Source organism: Mastomys coucha, unplaced genomic scaffold, assembly GCF_008632895.1.
Source record: "Mastomys coucha isolate ucsf_1 unplaced genomic scaffold, UCSF_Mcou_1 pScaffold16, whole genome shotgun sequence".
NCBI classification, from domain to species: Eukaryota; Metazoa; Chordata; class Mammalia; order Rodentia; family Muridae; genus Mastomys; species Mastomys coucha.
In genome coordinates this window covers 106,020,837-106,036,251 of record NW_022196898.1, presented here as the reverse complement: position 1 = coordinate 106,036,251, position 15,415 = coordinate 106,020,837, and the positions used below count along the sequence as shown (strand labels likewise).

General features: G+C 37.7%; 1 protein-coding gene across 13 annotated transcripts in view; it reads left to right on the top strand.

The window, feature by feature from the left end:
- Nucleotides 1–15,415, top strand: part of Lrrc7 (leucine rich repeat containing 7) — a 483,929-nt gene that overhangs the window by 51,905 nt on the left and 416,609 nt on the right. The window lies entirely within an intron of this gene.

Below are 15,415 nucleotides of genomic sequence, written 5' to 3'. Positions count from 1 at the left end.
AGATACCTGCATTCCCAACATTATGGCTGCACTGAACACAGTTGCCAAGTTATGAAATCAGCCTAGGTGTTACTAGATGACTAGATAAATTAAATGTTACATATGTGCAATGGCATATCATTTCACCAGAAGAGAAAAATGATGGCTTATGTAGGAAAATGTCTAGAATGCAGTGAAAATATGCCAGCCTCAAAATGACAGCCACATCACATATTTTCCCTCATGTGACGAAACTAGTTTTTAAATGAATATATGGTTGAAGGAATGGCTCATCAGCACTCAACACTCTTTGAAGAGGACCCAACTTCAGTTCCCAACATCTATGTCTCTGCTCTCTTCAGGTACAAGTGGGCTCATGGTGCAAATAAACTCATGCAAGCACACAGACATACAAACAAATAAATAAATAATAGTGACTATCAAAAAAAGTGGGAGGGGTGTGTGGAAAAAGAGGGGGCTGAGTAGGAAGGAAAGAGGAGACCAGGCATAGTAATGACAGAATATATGATTCAATTATGTTATGTATATGGGTGGAAAGATAATAAAATTCATCTTACACAGGACTGATAACCAACATCCATACCTGGTTCATTTGTGACTCCACTTCCTTGGCCTCTTTATTTCTCCAGCTATGGACCTATGGTCTGAGTCTGGCTTTCTTGTTCTATTTGAAGATGTGTATCTATTTTCAATGAGTTGACATTCGCACCATAAGTACTGAAGAAGAAGGAAAAGCAAGAGGAGGAGGAAGAGGAGGAGGAGGGAGAGGAGAAGGAGGAAGAAGAGGAGGAGAAGCATCAGAAGAATTTCAGTTGTCTGCACATAGATTAGAGTAGTGATTGATGTTCCACCACAAAAGCTGCCAATTGCTCTATTTGCTGTCACTGGCTTACATGAAACACTGTTGCTTCTCTTGAGTTTTCCTCCAATAAAGGAGAAAAACATTAATTTTAATATAATATTTTGATTATCAAGAGATTATATTCTTTAAGTAGAATTTTTTTTCAATTTTTTAAATAAAGAAATGTGATCTAGAGATAAAAGAACATTATTATACACACAGGTATAGTATTTAATCTCAAGAAATGTCTTTGTGGTATAGCTTTGGCTGAAATGGATCTGGTGTTCTTCCTCCTCGAATCTTATTTGGTTTCCATAAGATACAATTTTTGCAATTTAGAGTTAACTATGTGGTATAAAGAAACCCCTCAAAAAAACAAAATAACATAATTGCATTAGGACAGTAGCTGACTGCATTTATGGAAAATTGTAAAATTTTAGTTTTCTAGTAAAAATTAGAATAATTAAAACTTATTTTCCTCCAAGTGCTTGAAACTTTCCAGTAAAGATGTAACAATGTTGTATTTTTGGTTTTTGTTTTTCAATTTTTTATTATATATTGTCTTTATTTACATGTCATATGATTTCTCCTTTCCCAATCACCCCCCCCAAAAAAAACAAGGACAAACCCCTATTGCCTCCCCCTCCCCCTGTTTCCTACCCCAACCTCTCCCACTTATTGACCCTGGCATTACCCTACATTGGGGCACGGAACCTTCACAAGGCCAAGGGCCTCTCCTCCCATTGATGATCAACTTTGCAATCCTCTACTATACACATGCTGCCAGAGCAATCAGTCCCACCATGTGTACTCCTTGGTTGATGGTTGAGTACTTGGGAGCTCTGAGGGTACTAGTTAGTTCATATTCTTGTTTGTCCTAAGGAGCTGCAAACCCCTCAGCTCCTTTGGTCCTTTCTCTAACTCCTTCATTGGGGACTCTGTACTCAGTTCAATGGATGGCTGTGAGCTTCTACTTCTATATTAGTCAGGTACTATCAGAGCCTCTCAGGAGACAGCTATATTAAGCTGGATTGTCCTTCCTTCAGTCTTTGCTCCATAGTTAGTCTCTGCAACTCCTTCTGTGGGTATTTTGTTCCCCCTATTAAGAAGGAATGAAATGTTCACCTTTTGGTCTTCCTTCTTCTTGAGTTTCTTGTCATTTGTGGGTTGTTTTTTGTGTATTCTGAACTTCTAGGCTAGTAACCACTTATCAGAGAGTGCTATGTGTGTTCTTTTGTGATTGGGTTACCTTACTCAGGACGATAATCTCCAGATACAACCATTCCCCTATGAATTTCATAAATTCATTGTTTTTAATAGCTGAGTAGTACTCCATTGTGTAGATGTACCACATTTTCTGTATCCATTCCTCTGCTGAGGGACATCTGGGTTGCTTCTAGTTTCTGGCTATTATAAATAAGGCTGCTATGAACATGGTGGAGCATATGTCCTTATTACATGTTGGAGCATCTTCTGGGTATATGTCCAGGAGTGGCATAGCTGGGTCCTCCAGTAGAACTATGTCCAATTTCCGGAGGTACCATCAAACTGATTTCCAGAGTGGTTGTACCAGCTTGCAATCCTACTAGCAATAAAGGAGGGTTCCTCTTTCTCCGCAACCTCTCCAGTATCTGCATCACCTAAGTTTTTTATCCTAGCCAATCTGACTGGTGTGAGGTGGAATCTCAGGGTTGTTTTGGTTTGTATTTCCCTGATGACTAAGGATGTTGAACATTTCTTTAGGTGTTTCTCAGCCATTTGGTATTCATCAGTTGAGAATTCTTTGTTTAGCTTTGTACCCCATTTTTTAATAGGGTTATTTGATTCCCTGGAGTTAAACTTCCTGAGTTCTTTGTTTACATTGGATATTAGCCCTCTATCAGATATAGGATTGGTAAAGATCTTTTCCCAATTTGTTGATTGCCATTTTATCCTATTGACAGTGCCTTTTGCCTTACAGAAGCTTTGCAGCTTTATGAGGTCTCATTTGTCAATTCTTGATCTTAGCACATAAGCTGTTGGCATTCTGTTCAGGAAATTTTCCCCTGTGCCTATGTGCTCAAGGTTCTTCCCCACTTTCTTTTCTATTAGTTTTAATATATCTGCTTTGATGTGGAGGTCCCTGATCCACTTGGACTTGAGCTTTGAACAAGGAGATAGGAATGGATCAATTTGCATTTTTCTACATGCTAACCTCCAGTTGAGCCAGAACATTCTGTTGAAAATGCTGTTTTTTTTCCACTGTATGGTTTTATCTCCTTTGTCAAAGATCAAGTGGCCATAGGTGTGTGGGTTCATTTCTGGGTCTTCAATTCTGTTCCATTTATCTACCTGCCGGTCACTGTACAAATACCATGCCGTTTTTATCACAATTGCTCTGTAGTATAGCTTAAGGTCTGGGATGGTGATTCCACCAGAGGTTCCTTTATTGTTGAGAATAGTTTTGGCTATCCTGGGTTTTTTGCTGTTCCAGATGAATTTGCAAATTGCTTGTTCTAAGTCTGTGAAGAATTGAGTTGGAATTTTGATGGGGATTGCATTGAATCTGTAGATTGCCTTTGGTAAGATGGTCATTTTTACTATATTAATCCTGCCAATCCACCAGCATGGGAGATCTTTCCATCTTCTGAGATCTTCTTCAATTTCCTTCTTCAGAGACTTGAAGTTCTTGTCAAACAGATCTTTTATTTGCTTAGTTAGAGTTACACAAAGGTATTTTATATTATTTGTAACTATTGTGAAGGGTGTTGTTTCCCTAATTTCTTTCTCAGCCTGCTTATCCTTTGTGGAGAGAAAGACCTCTGATTTGCTTGAGTTAATTTTATATCCAGCTACTTTGTGAAGTTGTTTATCTGGTTTAGGAGCTCTCTGGTGGAATTTTTGGGGTCATTTAAGTATACTATCATATCATCTGCAAATAATGATAATTTGACTTCTTTTCCAATTTGTATCCCTTTGATCTCCTTTTGTTGTCTAATTGCTCTGGCTAGGACATCAAATACAATATTTAATAGGTAGGGAGAGAGTGGGCAGCCTTGTCTAGTCCCTGATTTTAGTGGGATTGCTTCAAGTTTCTCTCCATTTAGTTTAATGTTCGCTACTGGTTTTCTGTATATTGCTTTTACTATGTTTAAGTATGGGCCTTTAATTCCTGATCTTTCCAAGACTTTTATCATGAAGGGATGTTGGATTTTGAGAAATGCTTTCTCAGCATCTAATGAGATGATCATATGGTTTTTTTTCTTTGAGTTTGTTTATACAGTGAATTACATTGATGAATTTCCATATATTGAACCATCCCTGCATCCCTGGGATGAACCCTACTTGATCATGGTGGATGATTGTTTCAATGTGTTCTTTGATTTGGTTTGCAAGAATTTTATTGATTATTCTTGCATCAATATTCATAAGGAAAATTGGTCTGAAGTTTTCTTTCTTCATTTGGTCTTTGTGTGGTTTAGGTATAAGAGTAATTGTGGCTTCATAGAACAAATTGGGTAGAGTGCCTTCAGTTCCTATTTTGTGGAATAGTTTGAGGAGTATTGGTATTAGGTCTTCTTTGAAAGTTTGATAAAACTCTGCACACTAAACTCATCTGGCCCTGGGCTTTTTTTGGTTGGGAGACTATTAATGATTGTTTCTATTTCATTAGCAGATATGGGACTGTTTAGATCATTGATCTGATCTTGATTAACTTTGGTATCTGGTATCTGTCTAGAAAATTGTCCATTTCATCCAGGTTTGTTGCCTCCCCCTTTCAGCTCAGCCATCAGACTCTGCCAGTCTCTGCTTAGGGGTTGCCACCTGCAGAGCCAAGACAAAAGGCCTCTACAGAGTGCACAAGACAAGACCCATTTGAGACAACAAATCTCTCCCCCACAGAGTAACAGGCAGATTTGACTTGACATAAGGTTGAATCTGTCCTGAATTACCTTCCTCATCTCTCCAGGTTAGAAGCTTAGAGCGTCATTTTGGGTTATTGGCATAACCATTTCCTTCGACATCAGTAATTGTTTCAGACAAAGCCCAAGTTGAGGGCCAGTCTTGGCCTCTAATGATAGTACATCAGCTCCAGTATCTATTAAACCTTCAAAACTTTTTCCTTCAATAATTAATTTAAGATTAGGTCTTTTTCTGGTAATAGATTGTACCCAGTATACTTCAGAAGAACCAAAACAACTCTGTCCTCTCTCATCTTTAACAAAATTAGAAGGCATTGGATACAGAGGGACTAAAATAAGTTGAGCAATTCTCTGATTAGCAGATACTGTAATGACACCATGAGGTGAGGAAGCCATAATCTTAATCTCCCCCTGATAATCACAGTTGATAACACCTGGATAAATCTGCAATCCATTCACAATCGTGTTACTTTTATGTATAATAAATCCCCAAGTCTCTGTGGGCAAAGGCCCAAAAACTCCAGTGGGCAGAAGTTGAACTCCCATTTCTGGCGTTAGTACTCCGTGGCAGGTAGAATACAGGTCCAATCCTGCACTTGCTGGGCTTGCCCTGAAAAATTCCAGGATGGATTTCCTTGGCTGGGTGGCTGCCTTGTGACCCCATATGCTGCCTGTTGTTTTAAGAAGGGGACCCGGGGCTAGTCCATCCATTCGTTTCCTGACCAGATATTGTCTTGAAGGCCTTTTTTAAATCTACAATCTTTGGCCCAATGCTTCCCTCTCCTGCAACAAGGACAGACTCTCAGGGCAATGCCTGACTGCTGTCTGCTTGTGGCTCCTAATTTCCTAGGGCAATCATTTTTAAAATGATTCATACTTCCACATATGAAACATCATCTATTTTCCTGCCTTTGCGCCAGGATCTCTTGACCTGTAGTTCCCTGCAATGCAGCTACCATAGCCAAACCTTGTTAAATCTATCTGTTTCAAAACTTCCATTAGTCTCACTGTGTCCTTGTTTAGTTTCTTTTTCCATGATCTGTCCATTACAGAGAGTGGGGTGTTGATATCTACCACTGTTATTGTGTGCGGTGCAATGTGTGCTTTGAGCTTTAGTAAAGTTTTTCTTATGAATGTAGATGCCCTTTAATTTGGAGCATAGAGGTTAAGAATTGAGAATTCATCTTGGTAGATCATACCTTTGATGAACATGAAGTATCTATCTGTATCTTTTTTTTTATCACTTTAGGATGAAAGTTGATTTTATTCGATATTAGAATGGCTACTCCAATTTTCTTCTTGGGACCATTGGCTTGGAGAGTTGTTTTCCTGCCTTTTATTCTGAGGTAGTGTCTGTCTTTGACACTGAGGTGGGTTTCCTGTATGGAACAAAATGTTGGGTCCTGTTTACATACCCAATCTGAAAGTCTATGTCTTTTAATTGGGGAATTGAGTCCATTGATATTAATAGATATTAAGGAAAAGTAATTTTTGCTTTCTGTTATTTTTGTTGTTAGAGCTGGAATTCCGTTTATGTGGCTATCTTCTTTTAGTTTTGTTGGAAGATTTCTTTTTTTTTTTCAGAGATGTAGTTCCCCTCCTTGTCTTAGAATTTTCCATTTATTACCCTTTTGAAGGGCTGGATTTGTGGAAATAAACTGTGTGAATTTGGTTTTGTCATGGGATACTTTGGTTTCTCCATCTATGGTGATTGAGAGTTTTGCTGTGTATAGTAGTCTGGGCTGGCATTTGTGTTCTCTTAAGGTCTGTATGACATCTGCCCAGGATCTTCTAGCTTTCATAGTCTCTGGTGAGAAGTCTGGTGTAATTCTGATAGGCCTGCCTTTATATGTTACTTGACCTTTTTTCCTTACTGCTTTTAGTATTCTTTCTTTGTTTTGTGCATTTGGTGTTTGGACTATTATGTGGCAGGAGGAATTTCTTTTCTGGTCCAGTCTATTTGGAGTTCTATAGGCTTCTTGTATGTTCATGGGCATCTCTTTCTTTAGGTTAGGGAAGTTTTCTTCTATAATTTTGTTGAAGATATTTACTGGCCCTTTAAGTTGGAGGTCTTCACTCTCTTCTATACCTATTATCCTTAGGTTTGGTCTTCTTATTTTTTTTGGATTTCCTGGATGTTTTGGGTTAGGATCTTTTTGCATTTTGCATTTTCTTTGACTGGTGTGTCAATGTTTTCTATGGTATCTTCTGCCCCTGAGATTCTCTCTTCTACCTCTTGTATTCTGTTAGTGATGCTTGCATCTGTTTCCTGACTTCTTTCCTAAGATTTCTAACTCCAGAGTTGTCTCTTTTTGTGATTTCTTAATTGTTTCTACTTCCATTTTTATGTCCTGGATGGTTTTACTCAATTCCTTCACCTGTTTGTGTTTTCCTGTAATTCCTTAAGGGAATTCCTCTTTAAGGACTTCCACTTGTTTACTAGTGATCTCCTGTGATTCTTTATGGGATTTTTTTTGTTTCCTCTTTAAGGACTTGTACCTCTTTACCTGTCCTCTCCTGTATTTCTTTAAGAGAGTTATTCATCTCCTTCTTAAATTCCTCTAGCACCATCTTGAGATATGATTTTAGATCCAAATCTCATTTTTCTGGTGTTTTGGAATATCCAGGACTTGCTGTGGTGGGAGTACTAGTTTCTGATGAAGTCAAGTAGTCTTGGTTTCTGTTGGTAGGATTCTGGCATTTGCCTTTCGCCATCTATTGATCTCTGGTGTTAGATGTTCTTGCTGTCTCTGACTAGAGCTTGTTCCTCCTGTGGGTCTGTAAACCTGTGTCAGTACTTCTGGAAGACCAGCTCTCCTCTGGAAAATCCCAAGTGCAGATGACTGAGTCCCTGGATTAAAGCACTCCCTGAAGGCAGGCTCTCCTCTTTCAGGGAAGGGGCAGAGAGGGTTGTGGATCCACCACTGTCACTCGGAGTCTGAGAGGATCCTGTCCCTGCCACCCTGAGACTTGTGAGGCCTGTGCCTCCTGCCTGGTACTGCCTGAGTATCTGGGTTAAAGCATTCCCTGAAGGCAAGCTCTCTGCTTGCAGGGAAGGGGCCGAGAGGGTTGGGGATTCACCCGGATTCTGAGAGGGTCCTGTCCCTGCTGCCCTGAGACTTGTGAGGCCTGTGCCTCCTGGCTGGTCCCACCTTAGAAATTCACCAGGGAGAAAATGGTGGATCTCACCTGAGTCTCTGGGTTAAAGCACTCCCCCAATGTTGTTTTTAATAGCAGTATTGATGAAATGCTTCAACATCTGGAAGATTTATAAAGCTGACCAAGAAATGCTGTGCAAATGACCACTATATTATATTTTGAAATTAAGTATTAACAAACACTCAAAATCTCAGATAATGATGTAGATTTTTCATAAAACAGAATTAGTTCGATTTTGAATTCTGTGCTGCAAGTATACTTGAAGGAAAACAAAGATTTTTCATAGACGATTAAAATATATCCAAATAATGGTAAGATATTTTCTGAACTAGGCATGGTGTTACACCTATAATCTCATCACTCAGGAAGCTGAGTGTCACAGAATCAGGTTCTGCCTGGGCTACACAGTGAGATCCTCTCTCAAAAATGTATTCTTTGAATTTCTCGGTATTTATTTGGATTTTCATATGCAGAAGCAGGTATGAAAAGATATCCATCTTAAATTAAGTCATACAAAAAGAAATTTGCAAAAATGTACATTAATGTTCTCCCTGCTCTTGAATTTAGAACAGTTTGGATTTAAAATGTCTTTTAAATTAACTTGTCATAACTTGGTATTTTAAAAATAGACTAATGAACATCTATTAATTCTCTTTTTGAATTTTTAAATATTCTATTTATAATATTGTCAATATCAGGAGATATATTCCACATTAAAAAATATACTCTTTGAGTGCTGGAGAAATGACTCAGTCAATAAAGTACATGAGTATTACTAGGACCTGAGTTTGCTATTCATTGCCCACAAAAATTGCTAGACATGGAGCACCTGTTTGTGTTGGGAAGACAGAGATAAAGCAGACTTTGGGATTGGCTGTCCATCTAAATTGCTTATCTTCATGTTTTAGTGAAGCCTGATCAAGAGAAAGAGAGAGAGAGAGAGAGAGAGAGAGAGAGAGAGGAGAGAGAAAGAGAGAGAAAATTAAATAATTCTGAAATCAAAAATATTTAACCTATTGTTCTAGAACAGTGGTTCCCAACATTTTTATTCTGACCCTTTTGAGGATCAAATGACCCTTTTATAAAGTTGTCTAAGACCACTGGAACATGATTCACAACAGTAACAAAATTGCAGTTGTGAAGTAGCCACAAAAATAATTTTATGGTTGGGTGCCACCACAACATAAGGAACTGCACTAAACGGTCACAGCTTTAGGAAGTTGAGAATCACTGCTTTAGAATGTCCTATTTAAAGAGTGATTAGGAAGTCAGATTACAAGTACAGATTGTAATAGTTTGGATCGAAGCAGGCACCATGAGTCCCACTTTAGAAAACTATCTTCACTAGCAGACACAGCTACAAGAAAACCAGACAAAGAGGAATAATAACAATCTGGTAGCCTCTGACCACACTGAAATTAGAAATTATCCTTAATAGTTTTACTATTTATTTATACTGATGTTTGTCTATCACATTAATATTTTCCTTATCTGCACATAATCACTTGCAGAAGAGAGTTCATACAGTTTTATTTTTCTTCAATGCCTGACTACATAATCTGTATTGTACTCAAACTTATGATCTTGCAACCTCAGTATTCACAGTGCAGAAATTGAAGTTGTGCATTAACACACAGAGCTATAAGATGGTCTGGAGCTGGTGTCTCAGTTGTATGGTTTATTTGGTTGTTGTTAGTATTTTGTGATGTAAATATCCCATGAGTCCACATTCCTATCTCCACTTCTCAGAAGCCGAGTTCTATGTAAATGAAAATGACAAAAGTTGCCGAGTGTTCTCTGTAGGAAGATGTCAAATTAGAATCTATCTAGTTCTTTTCTGGTGTATTGGGGTATCCAGGAATTGCAGAGACAAACTATGGAGCAGAGACTGAAAGAAGGACAATCCAGAGACGGCTCCACCTGGGAATCCTTTCCATATTCAATCATCAAACCCAGACACTATTGTGGATGTCAGCAAGTGATGGCTGACAGGAGCCTGATATAGCTGTCTCTTGAGAGGCTCTTCCAGTGCCCTAATACTAATACAGAAGTAGAGGCTCACAGCCATCCACAGGGTCCCCAATGAAGGAGTTAGAGAAAGGACTCAAGGAGCTGAAGGGTTTGCAGCCCCTTAGGACGAACAACAATATGAACTAACTAGTACCCTTAGGACTCCCAGGGACTAAACCATCAACCAAAGAGCACAGATGGTGGGATTCATGGCTCCAGCAGCATATGTATAGCAGAGGATGGCCTAGTCAGTCATCAATGGGAGGAGAAGCCTTGGCCCTGTGAAGGTTCTATGCCCCAGTGTAGGGGAATGCCAGGGTCAGTAAGTGGGAGAGCATGGGTTGGCGAGCAGGGGGAGGAGGGAGGAAACAGGGTTTTTGTTGTTGTTGTTGTTGTTTGGGTCTTGTTTTTGTTGTTGTTGCTGTTGTTGTTTTGTCTTTTTCAGAGGGGTAACCAGGAGAGGAGATAGCATTTGAAATGTAAATAAAGAAATATCTAATGAAAAATAAATAAATTAATTAATTTAAAAAAGAATCTATCTAGTTCATTTTCTCATCTTCTTTTGAACTTTCACACTAGTTTATAGAACCATGATTGGTTGAGATCAGAGTCTTGCCCTTTGATCTTCTATAACCATCTAGCAATGATCACAGTTCTCTAACTAAGACCCTTTGCAGTCCTAGAATTCAGCAAATTTCTAGAAATGAATTTATATTTCTTGACTCAGTATGTAGATCTTTCTCCCACTAGAAAATTTCTTGGATGAAATATAGCTGTCTCATAATTGCACTCAATATTTTCCCTAGAATTAGGGGCTTATTTTTCTACTTTAAAGTGTTAGCTTGTAAATTGCCTTGTCAGGTTCCATCATTTTATTTGTACAAATATGTTTGCATTACAGTTTCTAACTAGTCTCATAGCAGCGGTTGCAATAGCTTCAGTCTCTGAAAGAGGGAATTGGCAATGCCCTTTTATTAACTGCTGCTGTTCTCTGTGTAAAGATTTCATCTTCCTCCTCTGTAGCTGTCACAATAAACACTCTTCATTATTCCCCTCACTTTCTTCTCTCCTATTTCCCATAATCCAGCACTTTCTACACATTACTTGTGAGTGCAACCTCTTCCTTGGTTCTGGCATCTGGTACCCTCCTGGTTTACCACCTGTCCCATATCCTTTCTGTTGCTGTCATAAAACACCATTACAAAAGCAATTGAGGGCAGAAAAGATGTAATTTATCTCACAGCTCCAAGTGCTGCAGGTCCATCACTGCTGCAGGGAAGTCAAGGCATCAGGAATGTGAAGCAGCTAGTCACATCCATTCAAAAGCAGAGAGACAGAGAATGTATTGCTTGTTAATCTCTCTCTTTTGATTCTGTCTAGATCCCAACATGTGAAACGGTGCTTCTCACATGCAGAGTATATCTTCCCAGTTCAATTAACCCAAGTGAAAAAAAAAATCCCTAATTGCCAAAACCATATACCAACTTAGAACAGATAGTCACTCATTAAGACTCTCTTCCCAGATGACTCTGCATGCTTCAAACTAACAATTAACACTAACTTGGGATTGCATTCAAAATCTCTTTCTAGATCCTTCCTTTCACCTGCTATAATGCCCTTATCTTAAACTCCTGATATACTCAACCTATCTTGTTACAGCTTGTAATGCACCTATATTTACTCTCTACTGCCTCTGCCTTTTCTTCTGTTACAGCCTCTCTATCCAATCACAATTGACTGGACGCCACTGATTCTACACCATCATTCTTAGTCAGAACACTTCTCCACGATTCCTTTGGGTTATTGGACCCTTCTTCACCTGTTCCTGTATTTTTGGTTATGTGATGGTACTGAGGACAAAACCTTGAACTTTCAGCATGTAAGGGGAGGTCTTCTTTGGGATGTATCTTCAACCCTGCTTTTAAAAAAATTAAATTCCTAAGCTGTTTTTATAATTTCCATCTTTCACGGGTGTTCTAATGTATTATTTTGTTACAGTACCATTTACTTACTTGTCTTAACCTGAATATCAGTTAGTACTCTCAGAAAGGAATCACTGTCTTGCAACTTCTACCTACCAAATGTCACCATATCACTTATGTTCTGTGTGATTGTTGCTTTACGATTGATTACTAATTAGTAGCTGCTGAGTAGAAAATTCTGCAAGACTAAGCTTCAATTGTGTGGTTTTCCAATTTTGCTCTCGTATTGTTTATTTCAGTGCAGAAATTTTTCTGTCTGTGATTTGTATATTCATTTTATAATCAGTTTCCAAATGCCCTTGTATTCAGATAGCCATTCCATCAATTCAGGACCATTTCTGACATGTCAGTCTATTCAGAAAGAAAAATAAAAAGGTCATTGAATGTTTACAATTCCATCTTATCTGAGAACCCATGGAATATCTATTAGTTTATCCCTAGTGTCTCTAGTACAAAATTCAGAACAACTCAAAGATATTCTATAAATGTTTAGTGATGATAAACTTTGTACATAAATATCCAAACATGTGCAACTCATCAGAAGGGATGGGCCTTGTTAAAAAACCATGTCCTAAGGTTGAGTTGAGGATGGAGAGAAAATTGTAAAAAACTCATGTTAAAGTTAAGTTGGTAAAAATAATAATACATAATTTTAAAGAAGCACAAGGTCTCAGAAAGACCTCTACCAATTTTAGGAAAGTTCTTCCTAATATTTTTCTATGGCATATAATATATCATGGTATCTCTGGATTTTACAAGTAAAAACCAAAGGTACTAAATATATTCATGGATATTGCTTGCAATTATATTCTAAGTGGCCAGTAAGAAAGAATGGCCTACTCAGAACTCACACCTGTTTCTTTTCACCACCATAACTGAGAAGTCTGGCTCCTTGTTCTACCTCTTCTGACCAGGAACCAACTTGTCTACACCAGTGAGTATTCACAGCTTTTCTGCCACCTGAGCCTTGGAGGGAGGCATAAGGGCTTTTCATTCTTCTTTGGCTTTTGATCCCAACCAAAGGTCAATTGCTTCTTGTACAAGGGACTAAAAATCATACATTCCTTTAGGGAAAAATCCAGCATCAACCACACAGATGTGATCGTATAAAATCCTCTAAAGGGCAATTAAATTAAGCAATACTTGGTTGGCCTAAGTCAATTCTTTGGGGGCTGTTAGTGTTTCAACTGTATCCAAAACAAAAGTTGCTTTTGTCACAATCTTCAGAAATTTGGAGATATCGTGATGATATATTGCCAGAGGTGATCGACCCAATTTGAGAAAATGGACACTTTGATCCAATCACCAAAGATGCAGAGTTTGGGTAAGAGATACAGCAAGCTTATGTGACAGGATGTGTAATTCCTCAGCATAAATCAACTACTTTGCCAAGCTGAACTACATCCCAAGAGCTGGTGCTTTACATTTGTTTTCAGGATTTTTTGGTCAGAAGAGTGGGAAAATCTGGTATGATTTAGAGCTTCTTCCTTAAGAATCAAAAAAAAACTTGGCACTTGAAGCCAAGTTGGGAATATCCACAGGCTCCACATCTTCTCAGATGCTAAGTGAAGAGGAATAGTGGAAGGGATTCTGTGAGGGGGTACTAGACAGGTGGCAGATTAATTAATATTAATTAATTAATTTTAAAAAGAATCAAAAGACTTCAAAAATAACAAATTTCTGCTGGAGTTTTTTGTTTTGTTTTTACTAATTTGAGAACACAATATGTTAAAAGAAAAGTTTCATCCATAAGTACAAAATTTATAATTCTTTTTGCCAATAAATATCTTGTTTTATTCACTGCAATTCAAACACAACACACACAAATATGGAACCAGAGCTGAATGACACAAAATGTCCACACAACTAGCACACTGCCAGGGCACTGGTCTGACTTGCTTTCCCCTTCCCTTTGCTGTCTTCATCTCCCAAAGCTATTACCAGTTTGCTCTTTCCCATAACTGGTTTGTCCATTTAAACCATAAGGTGGAAAATATTTCTCTTACCCTCCTTTGCTTATGTCTGTGTTCATTTTTTTATGTATTCCATTGTTTGAGAGTTCCTACCTGTTGTTTGTTTGTTTCTCCAGAAGAACTTCGGTTTAGCAATGGCTTTTAAGATGCAAAACTAAAGACAATCTATAATATATGATAACTTTGTTAAAATGAAGGTGTTTCTGCTCTGCAAGTAACACTAATAAAAGAATGAGAGGTATATCAGATTGTGGAGAAATAGTTTCAAGTATCTGGTAAAAGGATTAGTATAAAATATACAAAATTTTAAAACTCAACAAATAAATGCATGATCTGATTAAAAATTAGGCAAAAATGATCAAATACCTCATTAAATAAGATTTATTACATATATGGTAATTAAGAATATGAAAAGAAGTTCAACATTATGTGAAATTAGGAAATTTCTAGATAAAACAAATAGATAAAATATATATGTACTATAATGGCAAAATCTAAAACAATGTCATTGCTGCCAAGGATGAAGAGATTGGGGCTCCTCACAGCTGGGAGCTATAAAATGATAAAAGATTTGTGCAAAGCAGTGTGGCAGGTTTTCATATGATAAGTATGTGCTTATCATATAAACCAGAAAAATCACTATGCTCAACATTTAAACTGTGTTTGCACAAAATTCTACCCACAGGTGTTCATAGCCATTTTACTCATAAATGGTCAAAGTTGGAAGGAACTGAGATATCTTTCAGTAGGTGAATGGATAAATAACTCTTTCATATTCAAAGGAATAGAGAAGCAATGAAAGTAAATGAGCTCTCAGCGGAATAAAACCAAGGAAGAGATTTAAATGCTAATTCCTAAGAGAAACAGTCAGTCTGAAGAAATAAACTACATTATTCTATCTCTGTAAATTTCTAGAAAAGCCATATTTTAGACAATAAACAAATCAGGATCAGTGATCACTAGAGAGATTAAGGCTGCTGGTGGTTGAATAAGAGGAACCAAGAATGCTAAGGGCAATGAAACTACTCCCTGGGGTTCTATAATGGCAATACAGGTGATTATAAACTTGTTTAGACCCATGGACTTTAGTTTTGTTTGTTTGCAGAAAGGTCTCATTATGATGGCCTTGAACCTTTGATGTTCCCGCCTCAGCTGCCTGAGTACGAGGATTATAAATATATGCCCTATGCCTGCTTGGTAACATGCATAGGTTTTAAAAATAAAGGACTAAAGTATGAGCTTCTGATGCTAGGTACTTATTTTTCAATGTAGATCCATCAGCTATAGAAACATATCCTTGTAGTATAGGACAGCTAATGATATGGAAGCTTAAGGGGCAGTGAGAGATGAGAATTTGCATTCCACTTTGTTCTAAACTGAACACTTCTGAAAAATCAAGTCTACTTTTTAGAGAAAACCTATTGGTCTTCCCAAAACTTATGCTTGAATATGATGTATTTGAAGCTGAGTATGAAAATTCAAAATCTTTAACACTCTTGAAGAATTTAGTGCATTATTTTTTTTTGGTATTTCTTTTTTTTTTTTTAG